This window comes from Apodemus sylvaticus, chromosome 3, assembly GCF_947179515.1.
Source record: "Apodemus sylvaticus chromosome 3, mApoSyl1.1, whole genome shotgun sequence".
Classification (NCBI taxonomy): Eukaryota; Metazoa; Chordata; class Mammalia; order Rodentia; family Muridae; genus Apodemus; species Apodemus sylvaticus.
The window spans coordinates 160604167-160626066 of record NC_067474.1 but is presented as its reverse complement, the minus strand read 5'-3'; the positions used below and the strand labels follow the sequence as shown (position 1 = coordinate 160626066).

Below are 21900 nucleotides of genomic sequence, written 5' to 3'. Positions count from 1 at the left end.
TAGGGCAATGGTGTCAGTAAGAAATGAATCTAGCAATATCTGTACTATGTAAATATTTCATCTGCCTAAGTGTCTAGACTTGCAGTCTCCAGTCCATATTTAAAATGTTCAAAGCAAAACCTGGATCCTGGCCCTAACAGAGACTTAAGGGGGACAGCACATGTTGAATAAGAAAATTATGCTAGGCTGACTACTTTGATAATTGGCCTGGGATGAAGTCAGTAAAGCATTTTTTATTTACACTTGTGTATGAAGTGATTTCTCTCTGTGAAAGCATATTAATTCTAGGACAGCTCCATCTTCAGCCTTTTACAAGAAGAAACATTCACAAAAAATGTTTCTGATACAAACTGTGGGAGCATCCAAGAAGCTCCCACTCTATCTCTATCTCTATACTCGATCTTTTATCGATAAAAACATTCCACTTCACCATACTTAAGAGGAACCATATCATTTCTTTTTTACTTCATTATTTCATTCACCTCCCATTACTTGCACAGTGCTGTCAGCTTCATGGCCACTTTTTGCTTTAGTTGTTCTTACCATTTGACATTGACTGAAGGTTGCCTGCAGGACTTCCCAGTTATGATGTAGAGATTGCTACAGAAGGTATTGAGTGTGTAATAGCATGTGCACACTAAGGATATGCTTTAGAAGAGGAATCAGAAGTGCCCTGGGAGAATGGAAAATTCTCCTAAAATACACATTTCCCTTGAGCTCTGTCTACCTCTAGGTTGGTAGAACAGAACTAGGAATACCCAAGCTGTCTAAATCATTTGATCTCTGATTCTCCCAATTAGAGGAACTGTTGCTGTCCTATGGCCCAGCTCCATGAAGCTAATGAGTGACTCTGGTCAGGACTAGCAATGAGGAGCAGTACCCAGTGTGAGGTTGCTTCAATATTCTTTCTAGAAAAATTCTGATACAGCTGTAGAAAACCTGGAGGAAGTCTTCAAGACATGCCATGATGACTTTGGGAGCCAATGTTCACAGGCAAGAAGCAGGCCTGCTGAGCGATGAGAATCTGATCTGTTGGGACTGAGACCAACTATGGATAGATTGTAAACCAGTTGGTCCATTTTGCTTTCTAGACTCCATTTTAGGCTTTTGTCCTCAGAGTGACTCACCATCTCCTTGAGTTCCACAAAAAACCATGAGATATTCCTGGCAGTTGGAAAATGGACATAATAGCTGGGGCCAACTGAAAATTATGGGATGGGCTCAGGAAACATGAGGCTTTGCAGAGTCGTGATGTTCCTTTTGAATGGGTGGTCCCTCCTTTTGCTTAGACCAGGTAGCATAAACCAATAAGCTTAAAGGTCAACATTCCTTTACCCTCTTCTGCAACCATGTAATGGGAAGGCTTGGAAATCCCCCACTAATGTTTTGTTGTTGTTTTTTTCCCCATTATAAACCCCATTACCCTAGATCTCAGTTCCACTCTCCTATCCTGTTGCATCAGGAAGGGTTGTGGCCCAAGCTTGAGCTTGAATAAAAAGTCTCCTGTGCTTGCATCAGCGTTGTGGTACTGGTATCTGGTGGTGTCTTTGGGGGGGGGGTCCCATGATCTGGGCACAGTTGCATGTTGAGCCTTTTATAAAACTGTTTCTGAGACAAGCTGTCTTGACTCAGATCACCTTGATGCCAGTCTGCTGTTCCCCAAGGCAATAACTTTGTTTTTTCTCATGATTAAACTTCCCAGTTTCTTTAGTTATAAGAAGATATAACAACAGAGTTTTAATACTGCACATTTGAATTATGTAGTTTTTGCTTGCAGCTCTGACCATGACTGTTAGGAGTAGTGGTAAGAAAGCACAGAATCAAAGACACAGACTCTGGTGTCAAGCAAGTGGCAAAAGCAGACTCATATATTACAGTAACTGGGCAAACCTTTATACTGATCCCCAGCATCTCATTGGTTCTCAAGTAGCCAGATGTGGGACTGTCTGTTTTTCATTTGCTTGCTCCATTGCCTGATTCACCATCAGGGATCTTTAGCTTGCTAGCATGTACTTGCTAGGCTCAGGGTGGAAGGTTGAGGCAGGGTTTGCTTGGCTACATTCTTCCTATGTTTGCACCCTTTTGTTTAATTTTGATAGCAGGAGTCAAACTACTTTGCTCTGGCCCCACCTCAGGTGGCCTCCCATATAATTGACCATGTCTGTCTTACATTGATCTGCCAAGCATGTTCTTACTCTTCATTGACTACCAGCCCTGAACAGACAGCTGTCCCAGAAGGCATATAAGATTGTAAGAAGGGAGGCTAAAGAGAACACTAAAAATTTTCTATGAGCCAAGTTCTAATCATCTTTCTGGGCAGGCCATCACTGGTTGAAGCACAGATGTGTTGATAGAGCATTGCCAAGAGATGTGCTGTATAAGACACTTAAGCAGCATAATTATTATTGCTATTATTGCTATCATCATCACCATCATTATCATCATCATCATCATCATTATTATACATATAATTATAGCATAAGATACTATCTAGGAAGAGCTAAAAAACCTTTATATGTTGTTCGAAACCTTTATCATGATCACCATATCAACAGCAAGAACAAGTACCCATGTTTCATTGAGCTAGGATATATACTTTCTCCGAGTAGGAACAAATAGTTTAAAAGTACATTGGCTCAGGTTCCCTTAGTATAATGGAACAGTTTGCTCATGAGTCAGAGAGATATTTTGCACTTGATAGGGTGTAAGGAAAATAGCATGAATACAGGGATCACAGGCAAGTAGAGATTTATCTCTAACAAGTGCTACCTCCTCAGCCAAAAGGTTTAAGGGAGAGGAGACTTCATCTTTCTCTTCCTTTTCCCTGGCTGGCTGAATGTCCCATATCGGCATCCATCCAGGTGTTGTGGATTCCTGTGGAAAACACATTCATATCCTTGCCCCTGTGTCAGCAAGGGGACAGGTGACTGCCATTATGATATTAGAGGATCTCGCTACTATACCAATGAAAAATGGGTATTCCTGGGTAGGAAAGCCCAATGTTTATAGGCAGGGCTTAATCCCTGATCATCAAAGCTGAGAAAGTTTAGGTGAATCAAGGACTCTACAGGGTCAGATGAGGGTCACATTTGGACTTAGGAGAAGGAGGCCCTGTTTGGCCAGCAGTCCTTAGAATTGGGGATGATCTCCCTTTTAAGCCTTTGCTTGAGCCCTGTGTGTCTCAGGAGGCAGCCTCAAGGCAGGGGATTGTTGGAGCCCAACCAGAGAAGGCTGCATATATGACAGAGGCTTGTAAGCGTGGGAGAGGTAGGGAAGTAGTGTCTCTGGCACAATGTTCATGCCATGAGTACTTGGGAGCAGGGAGGCTTACACTTAGCACCAGGCATTCAGACTCCTCCTCATCACCATCAGAGGAGCCAAGGCCAAGAGGGCTGAAGGAGCAGCAGTTATGGGCATGTTCACACTCCCCTGTTCCTGACAATATTTATTGTGAGTGGTAGTAACGTCCTCTGGAGAAAAAGATTTTAGACTGCTGATATTGTCAAGCCAAATCAGAACAAAAGTGGTAGGGGGAACTATTCCAGAATTCACCATGAATTTTGGGGCCTGAAAGACAACCTTTATCCATATATCAGGTTCCCACATATTCTCAGAGAGATGCATGGGGCTGGAACTGCTACTCCAGTCCAGAATGTTTCCAGATCTGAGAACATGACATTTATGGCCCTGTGGACAAGAAGGAACCTAAGGAATACTATCTGGGGCTTCATGCAATGGGAGGGGAGGCAACTGAATGCAAATTGAGACACAGATTTAAATTAACAAGAAAGGGGAAAATTGAAGAAGGAGGAAATTATATGTTGGACTCTGGTGTCTTATGCTTAGTGGTGGACTTCTGTGGTTGTTAGGCCACTGCTGTATGACCACATGGTGGCTCCAGTGGAGGAAAGTCATGGGTCAGGGGATGGCATTCCTAGGTTCTACCTCCTGAATGGCAGGTCCTTATATAGAAATGGATCGTGTACTCTGGTGATTTCATGTGAACCTTCTCCCCATCTCAATTGTTCACATAAAGGCTACAGCCACTGATTGGACAGTGGAAGGGAAAGGTGGGTCTGGAGCATTTAGAGAGGGAGAAGAGAGGAAGGAGGAGTGGCATGCAAGGAGACAGAGGAGACAGAGGAAGGGAAAAGAAAGGAGGTGGAAAGAAGATGGAGAAGAACCACATGGCCTGGAGAAGCTGCAAGTAGTAAGGGATCTGATAGCTGGGGAACAGAGTAGTGTAGTGGTAAATCTGCACGATCAAGGCATGCAGCTTATAAAAGTTGTAACTGAGTTGTGTGTTCTGTGCACAGGCTTCTTGTGGTTGGAGATTGACTCCAACAAACTTGTCGACAACATATTGTTTAGAACCCTTCTAACCTGAGATAAAAGTCCACTGCCCCTAAACCATTCCCAAATATACAGCTGGGGCAGTAATATAAGTGCACAGCAGCCTGTGTATGAAAAACTGACTAGGTCTGAAGGGTTCCCAGAGAGCTGTAGATAAGCTCCCCCAATAGCCTCAGGCAGGCAGGTAGAGCCAGGGTCAGCACCCCAGATTGAAGCTGGACTTAGCCAGCACCATGGAGGATTCCCAAGGATGGACAGGGGTCCCTGGAGCACAAACTGCATGGAAGGTAGTTTTCTGGTAGACACAGTGAGCTGATGGGGCATCTAAGCCTGAAAGAGCATTTCTTTGCTCACTCCCTGTATCACACTGGTCTACACAGGACTTGGAACAGTCGGAACTGCTCTCCTGACTGCTTGTACTGCAGGCTGCCTGACATCAGCACAGAATAACATGCTCCTAGCTGCAACCCAAACAAAAGACAGACAGCTGGTTCAGAAGCACAGAAGTTACTGGCCTTTCTACACTCAGCCCCTTCCTGTTTAAAAAACAATCTATACAATTCCAAAAACTGGACTGAGTGTGGGGACCCCAACAGGGAAGTTAGGGAAAGGACTTTAGGAGCTGAAGGGGTTTGCAACTTCATAGGAAGATCAAAAATATCAACCAAACAGAACCCCCAAGGGTTGAAGGGACTAAACCACCAACCAAAGAGTATAGAGAGGGATCTCATGGCTCCAGTTGGTATGGAGCAGAGGATTGCCTTATCTGGCATAACTAAGAGGGGAGCCCCTTAATGCTGTGGAAGCTTGATGACCCAGGATAGGGGAACACTATGGCACTTAAACAGAAGTGGGTAGGCAGGTGGAGAAGCACACTCATGGAGGTAAGAGATGGGGGGGAGGATAGTGGACTTGTGGAGGGGAAATTTGGGAAGGGGATAACGTAACTGAATAAAGTAAAATAACCAAAAAAAAAAAAAAAAAAAAAAAAAAAAAAAAAAATTAAAGAGGAATGCAGTGTCCTGACTCGAACTGTAGAGGGAGACAAAGGTACATACATACATACGTGTGTGTGTGTGTGTGTGTGTGTGTGTGTGTGTGTGTATGAAACACAAATACAATAAGTAAAATAAATATCTTTTGAGGTTTATGGAATGATATTTTGAAAGGTTCAACAGTGATGGATTTAAAGGAAATACACATCTTGCTATTTAGTTGTACTGCAATAACCTCTTGGTTTACTATGTATTCTCAAAAGACAGGACCCTATATAAAAAATTATGCGCCTTAGAAAAGAAATTAGAGGAAGGACTAGAGAAGTTCATAGATGAGACTGAGCAACTCTAGACTAAACTAGAGGTTAATTTACTAAAGCTAGTAAATCAAACTGAGGTAGATGCTTCAATAAAATACTACAATATAAAAAGCACCTAAAATTATGGGAGCAAGACCTAGAACAGAAGATACAGGAATTTATAGAGCAGTATAAACAAAAATAGAGAAAGTTAAGACTCCTTAACATGGCCTAGAGGAAACAATAGAATTGAAGACTCAGGATATTATAGTTCAGAATAAGAAACAGAACACAACAAAAGATACAATAATTCACAGATCAAACTAAGAAGCAAAAAGAAAATAATGAGGATTGGATGCACGACTTGGAGAATAACCTTTTAAAATTAATCTATCAAAATGAAACAGACAGCAGAATATCAGATTTACAATATTAAGAAAAATTTAAAATGTGGTCGCTGAACCTTGAACAAAGAATACAGAAACTCAGAATGAGGAGAAGGGACAAAAGGAAAGATAAGAAGCACAGACACAGACCTTAAGGGAGGAATTTAAAATTTGAATTAAGAAAAATACTCAGGTAGAGACAGAAGATAAAGGAAGCCAATCAAAGGTTATTAGAAATCAAACTTACAAATATCAGGTTAGTACAAAACAAAAACGTCTAGACTATGATCATCAACAGGTTATCAGTAATTAAAATGACAATACATGATGTGTTAGACCAGACAAAATTTAAGGAAAGTGTCAGTAATTTTGGAATGCATTTGCCATTTTTACAATAAACCCTTACTTTTGGGGCTATTAATAATAGTATAATCCCCCAAGACTGGAAGGATGTGGCAAAAGCAATAATAGAACCTGCATCACATTTGCAATGTTTCTCATGGTGGAGAGAAGAGGCAAAGGAGATAGCATGAAAAATAGAGCCATGGGTAGAAAGCCTTCTAAAGATCAGTTACTTGATAAAGTTTGCTTTGCTGAAACTTTATCAAGAGGTGCAGTCTGTGTATGATGAGGAAACTTCGGCATTGGGTCAATTTGCAGTCTTAAATGCCTGGGACAAAGTTGCATAATCAGAGAAGAATTGTACCATTTCTTCATCTCATGGAAAGTCCAAAGGAAACCTTTCTTGACTTTTTGTAAAGGTTGACCTTGGCGGTAGAAAACAGTATATCAGATCCAGCATCAAGAAAGGCAATAATTGAGTCTTTAAGCATTAAAAATAGAAATGCTGAATGAAAGTAAGTAATCAGACCACTGAGGGCAAGGTCAACATCAATAGATGAGTAGGTTAGACATACAGCCGACATTAGACCTCATTTGCCATATATGGCCTTAAGAGGAGAAGCTGACACTAGAGAACTAGAGATGGCCCAAGAGTTCAAAAATTTAGGTGTGGTGATCATGATTATTCCAAAATAAACTGTAGGGAAAACCAAATTTAATAATCCCCAAACGGGAGACTATGTGTTCTGAAATATGTCAAAGATATGGCAAAGGCCAACATTTGGCAAGGGAACGTAGAGCAACAACAGACAAATGGGGTAACACCTTACCAAAAAATCCCAGGGGGCCTCCTACAGATCCCAAAGCCAGGCAGGGAGAGTTCCCTTCCTCAGGAAAATTAAACATCACTGCTCTAAAAACAGATATTGTGAGACCAGATAACAAGGCTGAGGCAAATTCTGTAAGCAATTTAAACAACCTAAAGGAGGCCTAACCTGACTATTTTGGCAACCTTCTATAAAGGATTAAAGCCTATAAACAAGGAATACAAGTAAACAATATTCAGATTGAAAGAATGGACAACACTGGAAAAGATGTCACCATTATCTCTCCAAAATCTTAGTCTGCAAGTTGGCCACGTTGAGAACTAGATACCAAATATAAAGGAGTTGGGAATTTATCCCAAATAATGCAAAGCACCAAATGGATTAAATGTATAGGAATTAAAGATTAGGTAGGAAAATTGAGGCCATATATGGCTGATATAGCAAATGATTTATGGGGAAGAGATCTGTTATAGCAATGGAAAACACAAATTAATATCCCCTCAGTTTTAGAGTCTGACCACAAAACTGGCCTGACTCCTATCAATATATATATTCAATAAAATATATATTCAATAAAATATTGATAAAATTACACATATATGGAATATATATATAATTCTATGTATATTTGGAATTTTATCAAAGACATTTACAGATCGTATAGGCTGTCCATAAACAAGATACAGCAGGGGCTGACAATTAGCTGTACCTCAAGGAGCCACTGGTGATAAGACACCAACAGACTTATCACCAAGATGGTGGACTCACCAACACACCTTGATAAGTGGTCTATGACAAAAGAATAACTACAGGCATTAAAACAGCTAGTCTAGGAGCAGCTGGAGGCTCAGCATATAGAGGAGTCCACCAGCCCTTGCAATTCTCAGGTATTTGTTATTAAAAAAAAAATCTGGCAAATGGAGGTTGTTTTACATCTCAGAGCATTTAACAAGATTACTCTGCTAATGGATTCCTTTCAGCCTGGAACCCCATTGCCTTCCTTGTGGCATAAAGAATGACTTAGTAGAGTCATTGATCTTAAAGATTGCTTTTACACAATTTACCACACTGGTGATTCTACTGCCTATAATAAGAAACCCTATCACCATATTGTATATTCTTCTCAGTGAAACATTCCAGAGTCATTACTGAAATAGAATCTGTCAATCGAAAATTTATGTCCTCTTTCTACTGACAGGTGAGCCCCCACTCCACCCCTTGTTCAATCCCTCTAACATACCTGGATCTTTTGTTATAGTCTCCTTGGCCTTGGGGTTATATCTTTGATTTAAGGGCAAGCAGATTTGGCTGAGCAGGTAGAGACTTGAAAATGAGAAAACATTGATCAGAACGAACATGGAACCTTTCATGAAACAAAAATGAAAGATAATAGCACCCGGCAAAGAACATCGATGACTGAAAGAGAAGATGCCATGGAAAATGTCTCATTTTCTCTGAGGATTTCACTTTACTCTATGAGATGGGAGACTCCTTCCCACAGTTCACACACATGCAGTCCTTTCCCCAGGAACCCTGAAGAGGAACAGGAAAGCTGCAAGGAAAGGATTCTGAGCCATTGAATCAAGATAGCTGAAGTTTGCCAACAAGAGCTGTCTGAAAAAAAAATGCCGTGAGTGCAGGCTCTTAGCATTTGCACCTGCAAGAAATCTTCAGTCCAGAACTCAACAAGCTATGAATGTGTATGTGCAGAGTGCTTTTTTCATGAACCAAGGAGCTATTTTTCTTATATAAGTGAGCAACCATAATTATTCAAAAGGTGCTGTCTAACATTGTCTTAATCTATAGTGAGATTTTTTTCTATAAAAATACCCAGGCCTGATATCATTCTCTAATAGAATACATACTGGGTTGGCTTAGATCTTGTTAGGTATCAAAGAAACTCAGGACAAAAGGCTACTTGGATGCCTATTAACATATCAATGTGGATATTGTTGGCTAAGTGCTTTCTTGGCTCCTGTTTCCTCTCCTGTCCAGCCCCTCTGTCCTTTCTTCTCTTCCTCCATACCTGTCCCCAACCCTCATGGACTCATTATGTCTGCATTGAACAGATACCTGCGACTGTTTTCTTGCTCAGACTGTAAAGCCCAAAATACACCCATAAGCACCATGTGCCCAAGAACTAGGTACCTTCCTGGAATGCTGCCAGCTGTAAGTCTTAAGACTCATAGGAAAACTAAAAAACAAAAAAACAAAAAAACAAAAAAGCATCGTGGGAAACTACATTGGCCTATATGATTGTCTTTACTCACCCTTGTTGCAAGTGTTCAAAGTCCATCTCTTGGTCACATGGTAGAAATGTTTTCTCTCTGAAAATTCTCAGGACTAATAGAACCTACAATATATCTTCTCCTCAACCAGTTCTTATGGCAATCCTGTCTTCAATTTTCATTCATGACTAAGGTGTAACATTAATAACTAAGCCTAAGAAGACACATTTTTGAACACCGTTGTGGGAAAAAAAGAAGAGGGGTAGTGGCACCCCCCATAGGAGAAAGCTGGTGGGCAAAGACTGCATAGGGGAGAACTGGCTGGCAAGGCCTGTATAGGGGAACACTGGCTAGGCCTGTGCACCACACTGGGATGGGGAAGGTGGGCACCTGAGTACCAGGGAGGAGGGTGCTTACTCAGAAGGTGGTGCCATTCTAGCTTGGGTCTCCCAGGTACCTGTTGAGGAAGCTTGACTGAGAAGAGACTGGATGCTTTCCTGATGTCTGAAACAGCTGAGGCATGGTCCATGCTCCTACACGGTGGGTTTTGACCAGAAGAGACAGTTCATAATTTCAATGCTTTATTGTAGAAAAGTAGGAAGAGAAAAGGAGATAGAGAAGTAAGGAGAGAAAGAGAAGATAAAGGGATGAGTGATGGCCACCAAAAGAGAGGAAAGAATGGAGAGAGAGAGGGGGAAGAGAGAGAAAGAGGTAAGAGAGGGGCAAGAAAGGGCAGAGAGGAGGGGTAAGAAGCCTTCTTTTATAATAGGCTTGGTTACCTGGCAACAGCTAGGTAACCACAGGGTGGGGAAAGCCTGGCTGTAGCCAGGTGACTGTAGGGGTAGAGTCCAGCCAGAATGCTAGGGACCTGGGGTGTGGCCATTCTCAACTGATGGCCACAGGATTATGGAGTTGAGGAGTCAGCAGTCTGGGTCCATGGCTCATGGGTTCCATCCCTTGTAGAATGTTCTTCTGGGTCTCTGGAGTAAACCTTGCTCGACCAGGCTACAGGCTGCTATCGAGGTCCCACATGCAGTGTCTACATCAAAGAATATATATACCTCAGGGTAAAATTAATCGAGTGTATAACTTTACTCGGTAAATGTCAATATTTACAGCCAATGTGATGGCGTCCCGACCCGCAGGATAGTCAACAGGGTCCCCGGAACTACATAAGAGACAGGGGAGAGACAGGTGACAAAGAAAAACAGACAGCAAGTCTGAACTCGGATCAAGTTGTCAAACTTTATTTTTTACACAAGCCAATTTAAAGGGAAAGGTATAGGTGTAGGGAGGGGTTAAGGGGGAACAATCTCAGGGGGCTGGCCTCATTTCTAAGAAACAGTTTCTCATAATTCCTGGGTAAGGCTAGGTATTGCTGCTGGAATTTTGGCATGATAAAGGGGGTGTCATGAGGAGGTGAAGTGGAAAGGGGTTGCTATAGTAACCTATCTACAGATGAACTTCAAAAGGAGGGGGTTTTGAGATTTACATAATGGTTCCTGGCATGGAGACCTAAGTGAGAATGTCTCCTGGTATCGAGATCTCCTGGCATCGAGATCTAGGTGGGGATGACTCCTGGTATGGAGAGTTCTTGGCATTGAGATCTAAGTGAGTATGGCTCCTGGCATGATGGTGCTTTATAATGTACACTTTTGGATTCAATCAAGCCTTCACTACTTCCTCTTACTAATATCTACACTGCTCTCTGGGGATGCATATGGATTTATTCTGGCAAAAGGCTACTCTCTTAAAATGGCAAATGGAGGAAGAGAGGAGTTAACAAGGCATGGGTGAATTTGAATTCTGGAAGCTTTGTTACTGCTTTAACAAAGAGAATCTCCATGAACATCATACAGATATTGCAAATTATCTATGAGATTATTTTAGAAGAATATTCTGGAAATGATAGAATTAATTAAAGCATCACAACGAACTCTAGTTCATAGGATCTCTAGCTTCCAATTTTACGATATCCACAACAGAATTGTGAGAGTGGCAGCAGAAAATGCACCCCTGCTCCACACCCCTGCTCCACTCCTGCCAGTTTCCCAAAACCACAGTTCCTCTGACCTGGCAAGTTCCAGAACAGACTGCTGACTGGTGACTCTCCCTGGATTACACATGCAGCAACTGCAGCTTAAAGACATTTTTTGGGTGCCTCAAATATTCGATAATAGTCTTCCACCATGACTTCCTGATCAGGAGGACAGCCAAGAAAGAGAGAATCCTGGAATGGTGGAACTTCCTATCACTATGGCCTGGTAATTTGGAGCAACTCCTTCTGGGTAAGCACTACATTCAGTAGCTTTCTGTTACATGTTTCTCATGAACCCACCAATTTCAGATTCTTTTAAGTAATTAGCTTCCCATTTCCTCTCAGTTTTTTTTTTTGTATTAACTTGCTTGCTTCCTTAATTATTTGTTTTTTGTTTGTTTGTTTTTGTTGCTACTGTTTCCTTAATGGCAGGTATACCCAGCCTCCCCATTACCAACCACTCTTCCAAGTCTTTTGCAGGCTGCCTTTCAAACAACTGAAGCTGTCTGGATGCCCAGACGCTACTCTGCACAGCTTCCCCACAAGTTTGTCGTCCGTCTAGACCATAATTGGATGTTGAAGAACACTGCTCCTGGGTTCTGAACCCTTCAGATACAAGTTATCCTGCCTAAGTTTTCGCATTGCCAGTCTAGCTCCTAGAATAAAAATGCACAAAAGACAGCAATACCCCTGAATTCTGATGCTCAGGATCCATTTCCAAAACAAAGTAACTAAGATAAAATGCTCTAGTCTGAAAGCAGAGAGCATATATGCATCCTCTAAGGATAGCCATTTACATGTTAGTCAGGATGCACAGTTGAAAACCCAGAGTCATAATAAAGGAGATCAAAGCTTGTAGAGCATGCCAATAAACTCAAAGAGGACAGGAGCAAAATGATTTGTGGGCAAGAAAATAATAGCTGATGCCTGAAGGAAATGAGGACAACTTAGGAAATGAAAATGAAGTTTAATAAATGGTTACAAACACACTTAAAAAACTGAGATAAAAATGCAGTGAGCTGAAGAAACATAACATGAACAGTTCCTATGGGAGACAATATCAGACTTGAAACTAAGGTAGATGAGGTAGAATACCTCAGTCAAAGAAAATGATGAATTGAAATAATTTTAAGTAACGAACAATATTATTTTCAGGTTATACTGGTGTTTGGGGAGTAAAGCCCTTGGGAAAATCATCTAGATTTTTCTCAAAACAACGAAGAATTACAAATAGAACTATAATACAAACTGCACTGTTTAACCATCAGTTCTTAAATGGATTCCTCATTGATTTCAATAATTTCCTGTATAGGAGGTTTTCCCATTTTTTGAGGTCTTCTTCCATTTCCTTCTTCAGAGTCTTGAAGTTCTTGTCCTACAGATTTTCACATGTTTGGTAAGAGTCACCCCAAGGTACTTTATACTGTTTGTGGCTATTGTGAAGGGGGTCATTTCCCTAATTTCTTTCTCAGCCTGCTTATCCTTTGAGTATAGGAAGGCCACTGATTTGCTTGAGTTGATTTTATAACCTGCCACTTTGCTGAAGTTGTTTATCAGCTGTAGGAGCTCTCTAGTGGAGTTCCTTGGGTCATTTAGGTAGACTATCATGTCATCTGCAAATAATGATAGTTTGACTTCTTCCTTTCCAATTTGTATCCCTTTGACTTCCTTATGTTGTCGAATTGCCCGAGCTAGTACCTCAAGTACAATATTGAAAAGATAAGGAGAAAGGGGGCAGCCCTGTCTAGTCCCTGATTTTAGTGGGATTGCTTCAAGTTTCTCTCCATTTAGTTTGATGCTGGCTACCGGTTTGCTGTATATTGCTTTTACTATGTTTAGGTATGGGCCTTGAATTCCTGTTCTTTCCAAGACTTTAAGCATGAAAGGATGCTGAATTTTGTCAAATGCTTTTTCAGCATCCAATGAAATGACCATGTGGTTTTTTTTCTTTGAGTTTGTTTATGTAGTGGATTGCATTGATGGATTTCCGTATATTGAACCAACCCTGCATCCCTGGAATAAAGCCTACTTGATCATGGTGGATGATCATTTTGATGTGTTCTTGGATTCAGTTGGCAAGAATTTTATTGAGTATTTTTGCATCGATGTTCATAAGGGAGTTTGGTCTGAAGTTTTCGGCAGGATCAATATAGTTAAAATGGCCATTTTGCCAAAAGCAATATACAGATTCAATGCAATACCCATCAAAATCCAAACTCAATTCTTCACAGAGTTAGAAAGAGCAATTATCAAATTCATCTGGAATAACAAGAAACCCAGGATAGCTAAAACTATTCTCAGCAACAAAAGAAAGTCTGGGGGAATCAGTATCCCTGACCTCAAGCAATACTACAGAGCAATAGTGTTAAAAATTGCATGGTATTGGTACAGTGACAGGCAGGCAGAACAATGGAACAGGATTGAAGATCCAGAAATGAACCCACACACCTATGGCCTCTTGATCCTCGACAAAGGGGCTGAAAACATCCAATGGAAAAAAGATAGCCTTTTCAACAAATGGTGCTGGTTCAACTGGTCAGCATGCAGAAGAATGCGAATTGATCCATCCTTGTCTCCTTGTACTAAGCTCAAATCCAAATGGATCAAGGACCTCCACATAAAGCCAGACACTCTGAAGCTAATAGAAAAGAAACTGGGGAAGACCCTTGAGGACATCGGTATAGGGAGAAAGTTTCTGAACAGAACACCAATAGCATATGCTCTAAGATCAAGAGTTGACAAATGGGACCTCATAAAATTACAAAGTTTCTGTACGGCAAAGGACACCATCAAAAGGACAAGTCAGCAACCTACAAATTGGGAAAAGATCTTCACCAATCCTACATCAGATAGAGGGCTAATATCCAATATATATGAAGAACTCAAGAAGTTAGACTCCAGAAATCCAAACAACCCTATTAAAAAAAAATGGGGTACAGAGTTAAACAAAGAATTCTCACCTGAAGAAATTCGGATGGCAGAGAAACACCTTAAAAAATGCTCAACTTCATTAGTCATTACGGAAATGCAAATCAAAACAACCCTGAGATTTCACATTACACCAGTCAGAATGGCTCAGATTAAAAACTCAGGAGACAGCAGGTTTTGGTGAGGATGCGGAGAAAGAGGAACACTCCTCCACTGCTGGTGGGGTTGCAAATTGGTACAACCACTCTGGAAATCAATCTGGCGGTTCCTCTGAAAACTGGGCACCTCACTTCCAGAAGATCCTGCTATACCACTCCTGGGCATATACCCAAAAGATTCCCCAGCATGTAATAAGGATACATGTTCCACTATGTTCATAGCAGCCCTATTTATAATTGCCAGAAGTTGGAAAGAACCCAGGTATCCCTCAACAGAAGAGTGGATGCAAAAAATGTGGTATATATACAAAATGGGGTACTATTCAGCCATTAGAAACAATGAATTCATGAAATTCTTAGGCAAATGGATGGAGCTGGAGAATATCATACTAAGTGAGGTAACCCAGACTCAAAAGATGAATCATGGTATGCACTCACTAATAAGTGGATATTAAACTAGAAAACTGGAATACCCAAAACATAATCCACACATCAAATGAGGTACAAGAAGAAAGGAGGAGTGGCACCTTGTTCTGAAAAGACTCAGTGAAGCAGTATAGAGCAAAATCAGAACAGGGAAGTGGGAAGGGTTGGGTGGGAAAACAGGGGGAGGGAAGGGGACTGATGGGACTTTTGGGGAGTGGGGGGTCCAGAAAAGGGGAAATCATTTGAAATGTAAATAAATATAGCAATAAAAAAAAGAAAAGAAAAGAAAACGTTTCCAGAGCCCAAAAAAAAAATTTCCTGTATAAACCCATGGACATCTGCATAGGCTGAGAAAAAGAGACTCTAGAATTATCTAAATCTCTTTAGATATACTAGGTGTCCCAGTGTAGGGAAATGCCAGTGTGGTGAAATGGGAGTGGATGATGGAGCACTATTATAGAAGCAGGGGGAGGGGAAGGGATAGAAGATTTGCAGAGGAGAAAGCAGGAAAGGGGATAACATTTGAAATGTAAATAAATAAAATATCCATCAAAGAAAGAAAGAAAGAAAGAAAGAAAGAAAGAAAGAAAGAAAGAAGGAAGGAAGGAAGGAAGAAGGGAAGAAAGAAATTTACTTTTTTTCATGATTATAATGAGGACCAGGTTTCTCTGGTGAGTTCTGAGGTTTAAAAGGGTTGTGACAGGTTGAAATGGATTCCACCTCAGCATGCAGGTGCAAGCTCAGAAACACAAGCCCAGAGCTATGGGTCTGTGTTTAAAGCACAGGGCTCCAAGCCCATGGGCACCTTTCAGAGGAAGGGCTGCTAATTTCTAGTGGTTCTGAGTGTTTTTCTTTCCCACATCACGGACTTGCAAAAAAATAAAAATAAAAAAAGATTTCACTAGCTAATAGATGCTGTAGATGTGTATCTTTACAAGTTTAGATTGTGCAATTATAGAGATTCCTTGTCACTTAATTCCAAGAGAGCATCCTTGCTTCTTTTTAAGAAAAAATAATGTTAAATAACTTCAAATAATGGAAATAAATATGTAATGCTATGCAGTATTGGAACATTCATTACAAAATGTATTAAATACATACAATTTGACATATAAAAGTGTTAAATGTTTAAAACTACTCTCCCGGGCTGGTGAGATAGCTCAGTGCTTAAGAGCACTGACTGTTCTTTCGAAGGTCCTGAGTTCCAATCCCAACAACCACCTGGTGGCTCACAACCATCCGTAATGAGATATGACGCCCTCTTCTGGTGTGTCTAAAGACAGCTACAGTGTACTTACATATAATAAATGCATAAATCTTTAAAAAACAAACAAACAAACAACAAAAAAAGACAAAAAAAATTACTCTCCCAACAACAAATGAAATGACCACAACCGAAGGATGGTTATTTGATCAGAAGGAAAAAAAAAGGATGCACAACTATGTATTAAATGCATACAGTAGGCAGAAGGGAGATTTATATAGCAAAGATATTCCAAGAATTATTGAATAAGTACACCAGTACCCTAAAACAACAACAGGTCAGTCTTCAATGACAAGGTCTTAAATGGAAAGCCCCAGAGGATGAGAAAGTTAGCAAAAGTAGTATAATGGAAAAGATAGAAACTAGTCCAGAGGTCTATTGTGTGTGATAAATTCTAAGTCATTCAATTTTCCCAAGGAATACTCAGGAGCCAGGTGCTGAGTGGAAGCCTGCTAGCTCAGAGAGGCAGAGAAAGCACCTGCTGACCTTCCTCTTCAGGTAAGATCCCAGAAGGAAGCTCTTTCTGCCACACTTTCTCAAATGATCTCCTCCAAATTGGTTGGACCTCAATGCTTCTTCCTGTGCATCTCTTTGTCTTTGCTCCAAATTCCATTTACTCCCTATGTTTCTTTTTTCTTAATAATCCGGTGTTCTCCACCTGTCTCTGGTTGCTTGCTCCACCTACTGAACCATGGTTGATTTTATTTAATCTTGTTTACATTTGGGGGTTCACTCTATGATCAAATATCCTGCAACTGAGGTGTTGCACAAGCTATTTCTCACGCAGTAAGTATCTTAAGAAGAACAGCCTCTAGTAAACTACTTACAGGGGAACTATGGAATGAAATGGGAGACTTCTATGTAGTCAACAGAAATTATCATACAATGCGACAAACTCCGGAGGAGTCTAACAAATACATGCTGTTCACAGGGAACACAGGGTATATCGGGAACATTACTGAACAAGCCTACAGCAGACTTGGGACTAATAGCCTCTGCCCCACAGGGTGGCAAGAGTTGGGTTTTCAGGATCTGACATAATCATACCCCACCGGTCCTGGCCCCAGGCCATTATCAACTTTTCTAAGCATATTCCTTGCTTAAGAGAAGGAGCTCTGTAAAGGTAATTTTATACACCTGTGGTAATTGTCATCTCTGAGATATATAGCCTAAGTCTGCTTACCTAGCCTAGTCATAGTTTCCAGTCTCTGTACAATCCTATCTAGGCTTAGAATATTTTCAGACTCTAACGCTGAATAAGATCCTATTTCCTAGTTTTTCCTGAACTCTTGCTAGCTGCTCAACTCAGCCTATTCTGGCTCAAAATTTTTCTACACACCGATTGATTAAATCTGCTCTCTATCTCTCCTTCTGTGTCTCTCCCTTTGTGTCTCTGTCTCTCTGACTACCTGTCTCTGTCTCTCTCCTTTTCCTTCCCTTCTCTCTCTTTTCATGCCTAATTCTTCTTTTCTCATTCCCCTTACTGTCCCCACTCACACACTGGTTACTTCCCTGAGCTCAGTTTGTGGGACTGTGAAAGGCATCCTGTTTTCTGGTCAAGCAAGGTTAAAAACCTGGAGACCCAGTAGATAACTGCAAGGGACAGAAGGTGTTTGCCTGCCAAGCTCCTAGACACCAGGCTCCTGACATGAGGCCTCAGTTCTCCATAATTCTGTGGTAATCAGTCACATGTGGCAATGCCTCAAGTCCCTCTACAGGTAGAGAATGTGACTACAGACCAGGTAACTTCAAGGCAGATCTCCATTTTAATGCGGTACCTAAAGACCTGAGAGGCTTAGCCAATTAAGCTCTCCTTCCCAGATACTCCTCCCTGCAAAAGGTATTTAACCTCAGGCCTGCCCTGAGAAAGTAGGATATAGTTTCACTCATCTCAACTCTCCTCCACGACAAAATATGTTTTAAAACTATAGACTGCCTCTTCTCATCAGGACCCACGAGGGGAACAATGGAACAGGTCTTCAACTAAAGAGTTGCTCTAGTCTACCTCCCCATCCCCTACCCCGGAAAGGCCTAAGCATGTCCAGACACAGTTTCCACTAAACCAAGCTGTCTGCTGGAGCAAGTCCAGGACAGTGAGTATCTTCCAGAGACACAGGAGTCCAACTCCTGCAGTCCTGCCTGACCGCAGACTGCACTTCGCCACCCATGGAGCAGTGTCCTGCATGTTCTCATAGCCCACTTCATGCCTGATGACAGCATGGGGAATGAGCAGTCAAACTTGCTACGTCCACCTGCTTGAGTTGCCCTAGCCCTGTGTGGGATAGTACAGGATAATCAGAGTCCTGAAAATCTGGAAGTGGTGGGGCAAGTAACATGAGTGTCAAGAACATTGGAATTTCTGGGAGTCCCAGAGGACTGATACAACTAGGGTGGAGTGAAGAATGTGATTCCTGCTAATTTTGGTGCTGTGCCCTCTTATACATGGAGAGTATCCCCCTATCCATCCTGTACCTACCACACTTATATTGAGTTCACAGTAAGAAGAGCTTTAATGCATCTGATGTTCTGGCACTGTGTTAGGTATGTCCCAACCTGCAGGACAGTCAACAGGGTTCCTTTAAGCCACCTAGAGGAAAGGCGATGGGGCGACAAGACACAAGAGAGAGATGCCGGACAGCCTGTCTAGTTCTGATCAAGCTGTCAAACTTTAATTTTCAGACAGGTCAATATAAAGGGAAGCATACAAGGTTTGGGAGGGGTAAAGGGGGGAACAATCTCAGGGTGTTGGCATCATTTTTAAGAAACAGTTTCTCATAATTTCTGGTAAAGCTAGTTATTGCTGTTGGAATGTTGGCATGATAAAGGAGAGTCATGAGGCGGTGAAGTGGAAAGGGGTTGCTATAGTAACCTATCTACAGATGAACGTCAAAAGGAGGGGGTTTTGAGATTTACATAGGAATAGTTCCTGGCATGGAGATCTAAGTGAGAATGACTCCTGGTATCGAGGTCTCCTGACATTGAGAGCCAGGTGGGGATGGCTCCTGGTATGGAGAGTTCTTGGCATTGAGTTCTAAGTGAGGATGGCTCCCAGCAAGGTAAGTTCCCTTCCCTAAGAGGATAGAGGCAGCTGGGACAGTACCATGAGATAGTCTTAGGAAGAAAGCTTGCTAAAATGATGAGGAATGTTATCTGGTTTTGGTTGGTGAAATCCTCAGTCTTTGCGCAAGTGTGATGCCTTTCCCCTCCATGGTATCTAAAATGCCCTTATTCACTGAGTTCTTCAGTTCCATATTCATAGCACTTCGGAGCGCAGTTCCTCAGAGTCAGAGCAGTCAGTCTTACCTCACCCACACAGAACATGGAGGCAGAAGAAGGCTGGTAGGAGAGATGGATTTGAACCCAGACCATTATGTTTCCAATATGCATCTCATATCCTAGTCAGGATGGGAGTCATAGGGTGTTCTGCTTAAGCCTGGTGGAGGACAAAGCAGTTGCAATTGGGAGAAGAGGAGAAAGACCCTTTGACTCAACTATAAAGTAGGTCTGAAGGGACCATGCTCAGTATTGCACTCTCATGACTGGAATAGTAAAATCACACAAAGGAATTCTTCAAGGCTAAGTCCAGTATGCAAAGTATTTTACTAATATCCCTATCTTCTCCTCTATCTTGGGGAGGGTTGCAGTAACCAGGTCGATATGGACTAAGTTTAAAGTAACCTAAATTACACAAGTGGGTAGAAACATCTGCCCCAGGGAGGAGTTCTTGGCTGCTCAGGGAGGTTTCTCATAGTTGTGTATGGCAGATGCCTTTAACATTTGTTTTCCACAGCACTGTCTGCTGGGCTCAGACACACTGCATCCAAATTCTGGGAAAAAAAAAAGCTCTGATTATGGATCTCTGGACCTCTGTGTATTGTGGAGCAGTACAGTGCCAGCATTTTTCAGCCACAAGCCCATCTTACCTGGTAGGATTCAGTGTGTGTCCCAGCTTGGGGTATAAATGTATCCAGGTGTGAAAGATCCTATCAAGATGGGGAAGCCAGTCTCTGGAACTCTTGACACCTGTTCCATTCTAGCCAGGAAGGAGGCCCTCACTCTAAAATATAGTAGGAACTGTGGATATTATTGTGCCCCATCTATGCACAAGGAACCTCACAATATTTTACTAGTCATCTGTCTGCTAGTAGCTCCCCAACACCTCACTATTTTTCTTTCAGGCATTGCCAGCTCAGGACCCACCACTTATCTGCTCATAGCCTTATGTTACACAGCTCTTCCCCTCCCACTAGAAGCCCTAGGGATTGACTATCCTGAAGGTGACATTATTCTACCAGTGCTATCAGCCTCCCTTATAGAGGTGGCAGAGCTGTCTCTTCTTGGTTGTCTCTTGTTTCCCTTCAGGTATCGAAAGTGGGAATTCCAGAACAGAGGGGAGAGAGTGCTAGAGTCTTGTGCTAATAATGTTCTGTGTCCTACACTTCCTGTTTACATGTAAGCCTCTCTCTTTTTTTTTATGGATATGAAAGTGAATACATTTTTTTATAGGATAGAAATTTTTATTTACATTTCAAATGATTTCCCCTTTTCTAGGCCCCCACTTCCTGAAAGTCTCGTAAGCCCCCTTCTCTCCCCCTTTCCTCCCACCCACCCCTTCCCACTTCCCCGTTCTGGTTTTACCGAATACTGCTTCACTGAGTCTTTCCAGAACAAGGGGCCACACCTCCTTTCTTCTTGTACCTCATTTGATGTGTGGATTATGTTTTGGGTATTCCAGCTTTCTAGGTTAATATCCACTTATTAGTGAATGCATACCATGATTCACCTTTTGAGTCTGGGTTACCTCACTTAGTATGATGTTCTCTAGCTCCATCCATTTGCCTAAGAATTTCATGAATTCATTGTTTCTAATGGCTGAATAGTACTCCATTGTGTAGATATACCACATTTTTTGCATCCACTCTTCTGTTGAGGGATACCTGGGTTCTTTCCAGCATCTGGCAATTATAAATAGGGCTGCTATGAACATAGTAGAGCATGTATCCTTATTACATGGTGGGGAATCCTCTGGGTATATGCCCAGGAGTGGTATAGCAGGATCTTCTGGAAGTGAGGTGCCCAGTTTTTGGGGGAACCGCCAGACTGATTTCCAGAGTGGTTGTACCAATTTGCAACCCCACCAGCAGTGGAGGAGTGGTCCTCTTTCTCCACACCCTCTCCAACACCTGCTGTCTCCTGAATTTTTAATCTTAGCCATTCTGAGTAGTGTAAGGTGAAAGCTCAGGGTTGTTTTGATTTGCATTTCCGTAATGACTAATGAAGTTGAGCATTTTTTAAGAAGCTTCTCTGCCATCCTAAGTTCTTCAGTTGAGAATTCTTTGTTTAACTCTGTACCACATTTTTTAATAGGGTTGTTTGGTTTTCTGGAGTCTGACTTCTTGAGTTCTTTATATATATTGGATATTAGCCCTCTATCTGATGTAGGATTGGTGAAGATCTTTTCCCAATTTGTTGGTTGCCGATTTGTCCTCTTGATGGTGTCCTTTGCCTTACAGAAACTTTGTAATTTTATGAGGTCCCATTTGTCAATTCTTGATCTTAGAGCATACGCTATTGGTGTTCTATTCAGAAACTTTCTCCCTGTACCCATGTCCTCAAGGGTCTTCCCCAGTTTCTTTTCTATTAGCTTCAGAGTGTC

At 41.6% G+C, this 21900-nt stretch overlaps 3 protein-coding genes and 1 pseudogene across 26 annotated transcripts in view; 3 read left to right on the top strand and 1 right to left on the bottom strand.

The window, feature by feature from the left end:
• The window catches only part of LOC127681600 (oocyte zinc finger protein XlCOF6-like), a 1434619-nt gene that overhangs the window by 509703 nt on the left and 903016 nt on the right, over positions 1–21900 (bottom strand). The gene's annotated exons all lie outside the window — the stretch shown is intronic.
• LOC127681615 (oocyte zinc finger protein XlCOF6-like) overlaps positions 1–21900 on the top strand; it is a 988257-nt gene that overhangs the window by 121879 nt on the left and 844478 nt on the right. The gene's annotated exons all lie outside the window — the stretch shown is intronic.
• The window catches only part of LOC127681617 (oocyte zinc finger protein XlCOF6-like), a 1149846-nt gene that overhangs the window by 376323 nt on the left and 751623 nt on the right, over positions 1–21900 (top strand). The window lies entirely within an intron of this gene.
• LOC127679735 (zinc finger protein 665-like) overlaps positions 19286–21900 on the top strand; it is a 350610-nt pseudogene continuing 347995 nt past the window's right edge.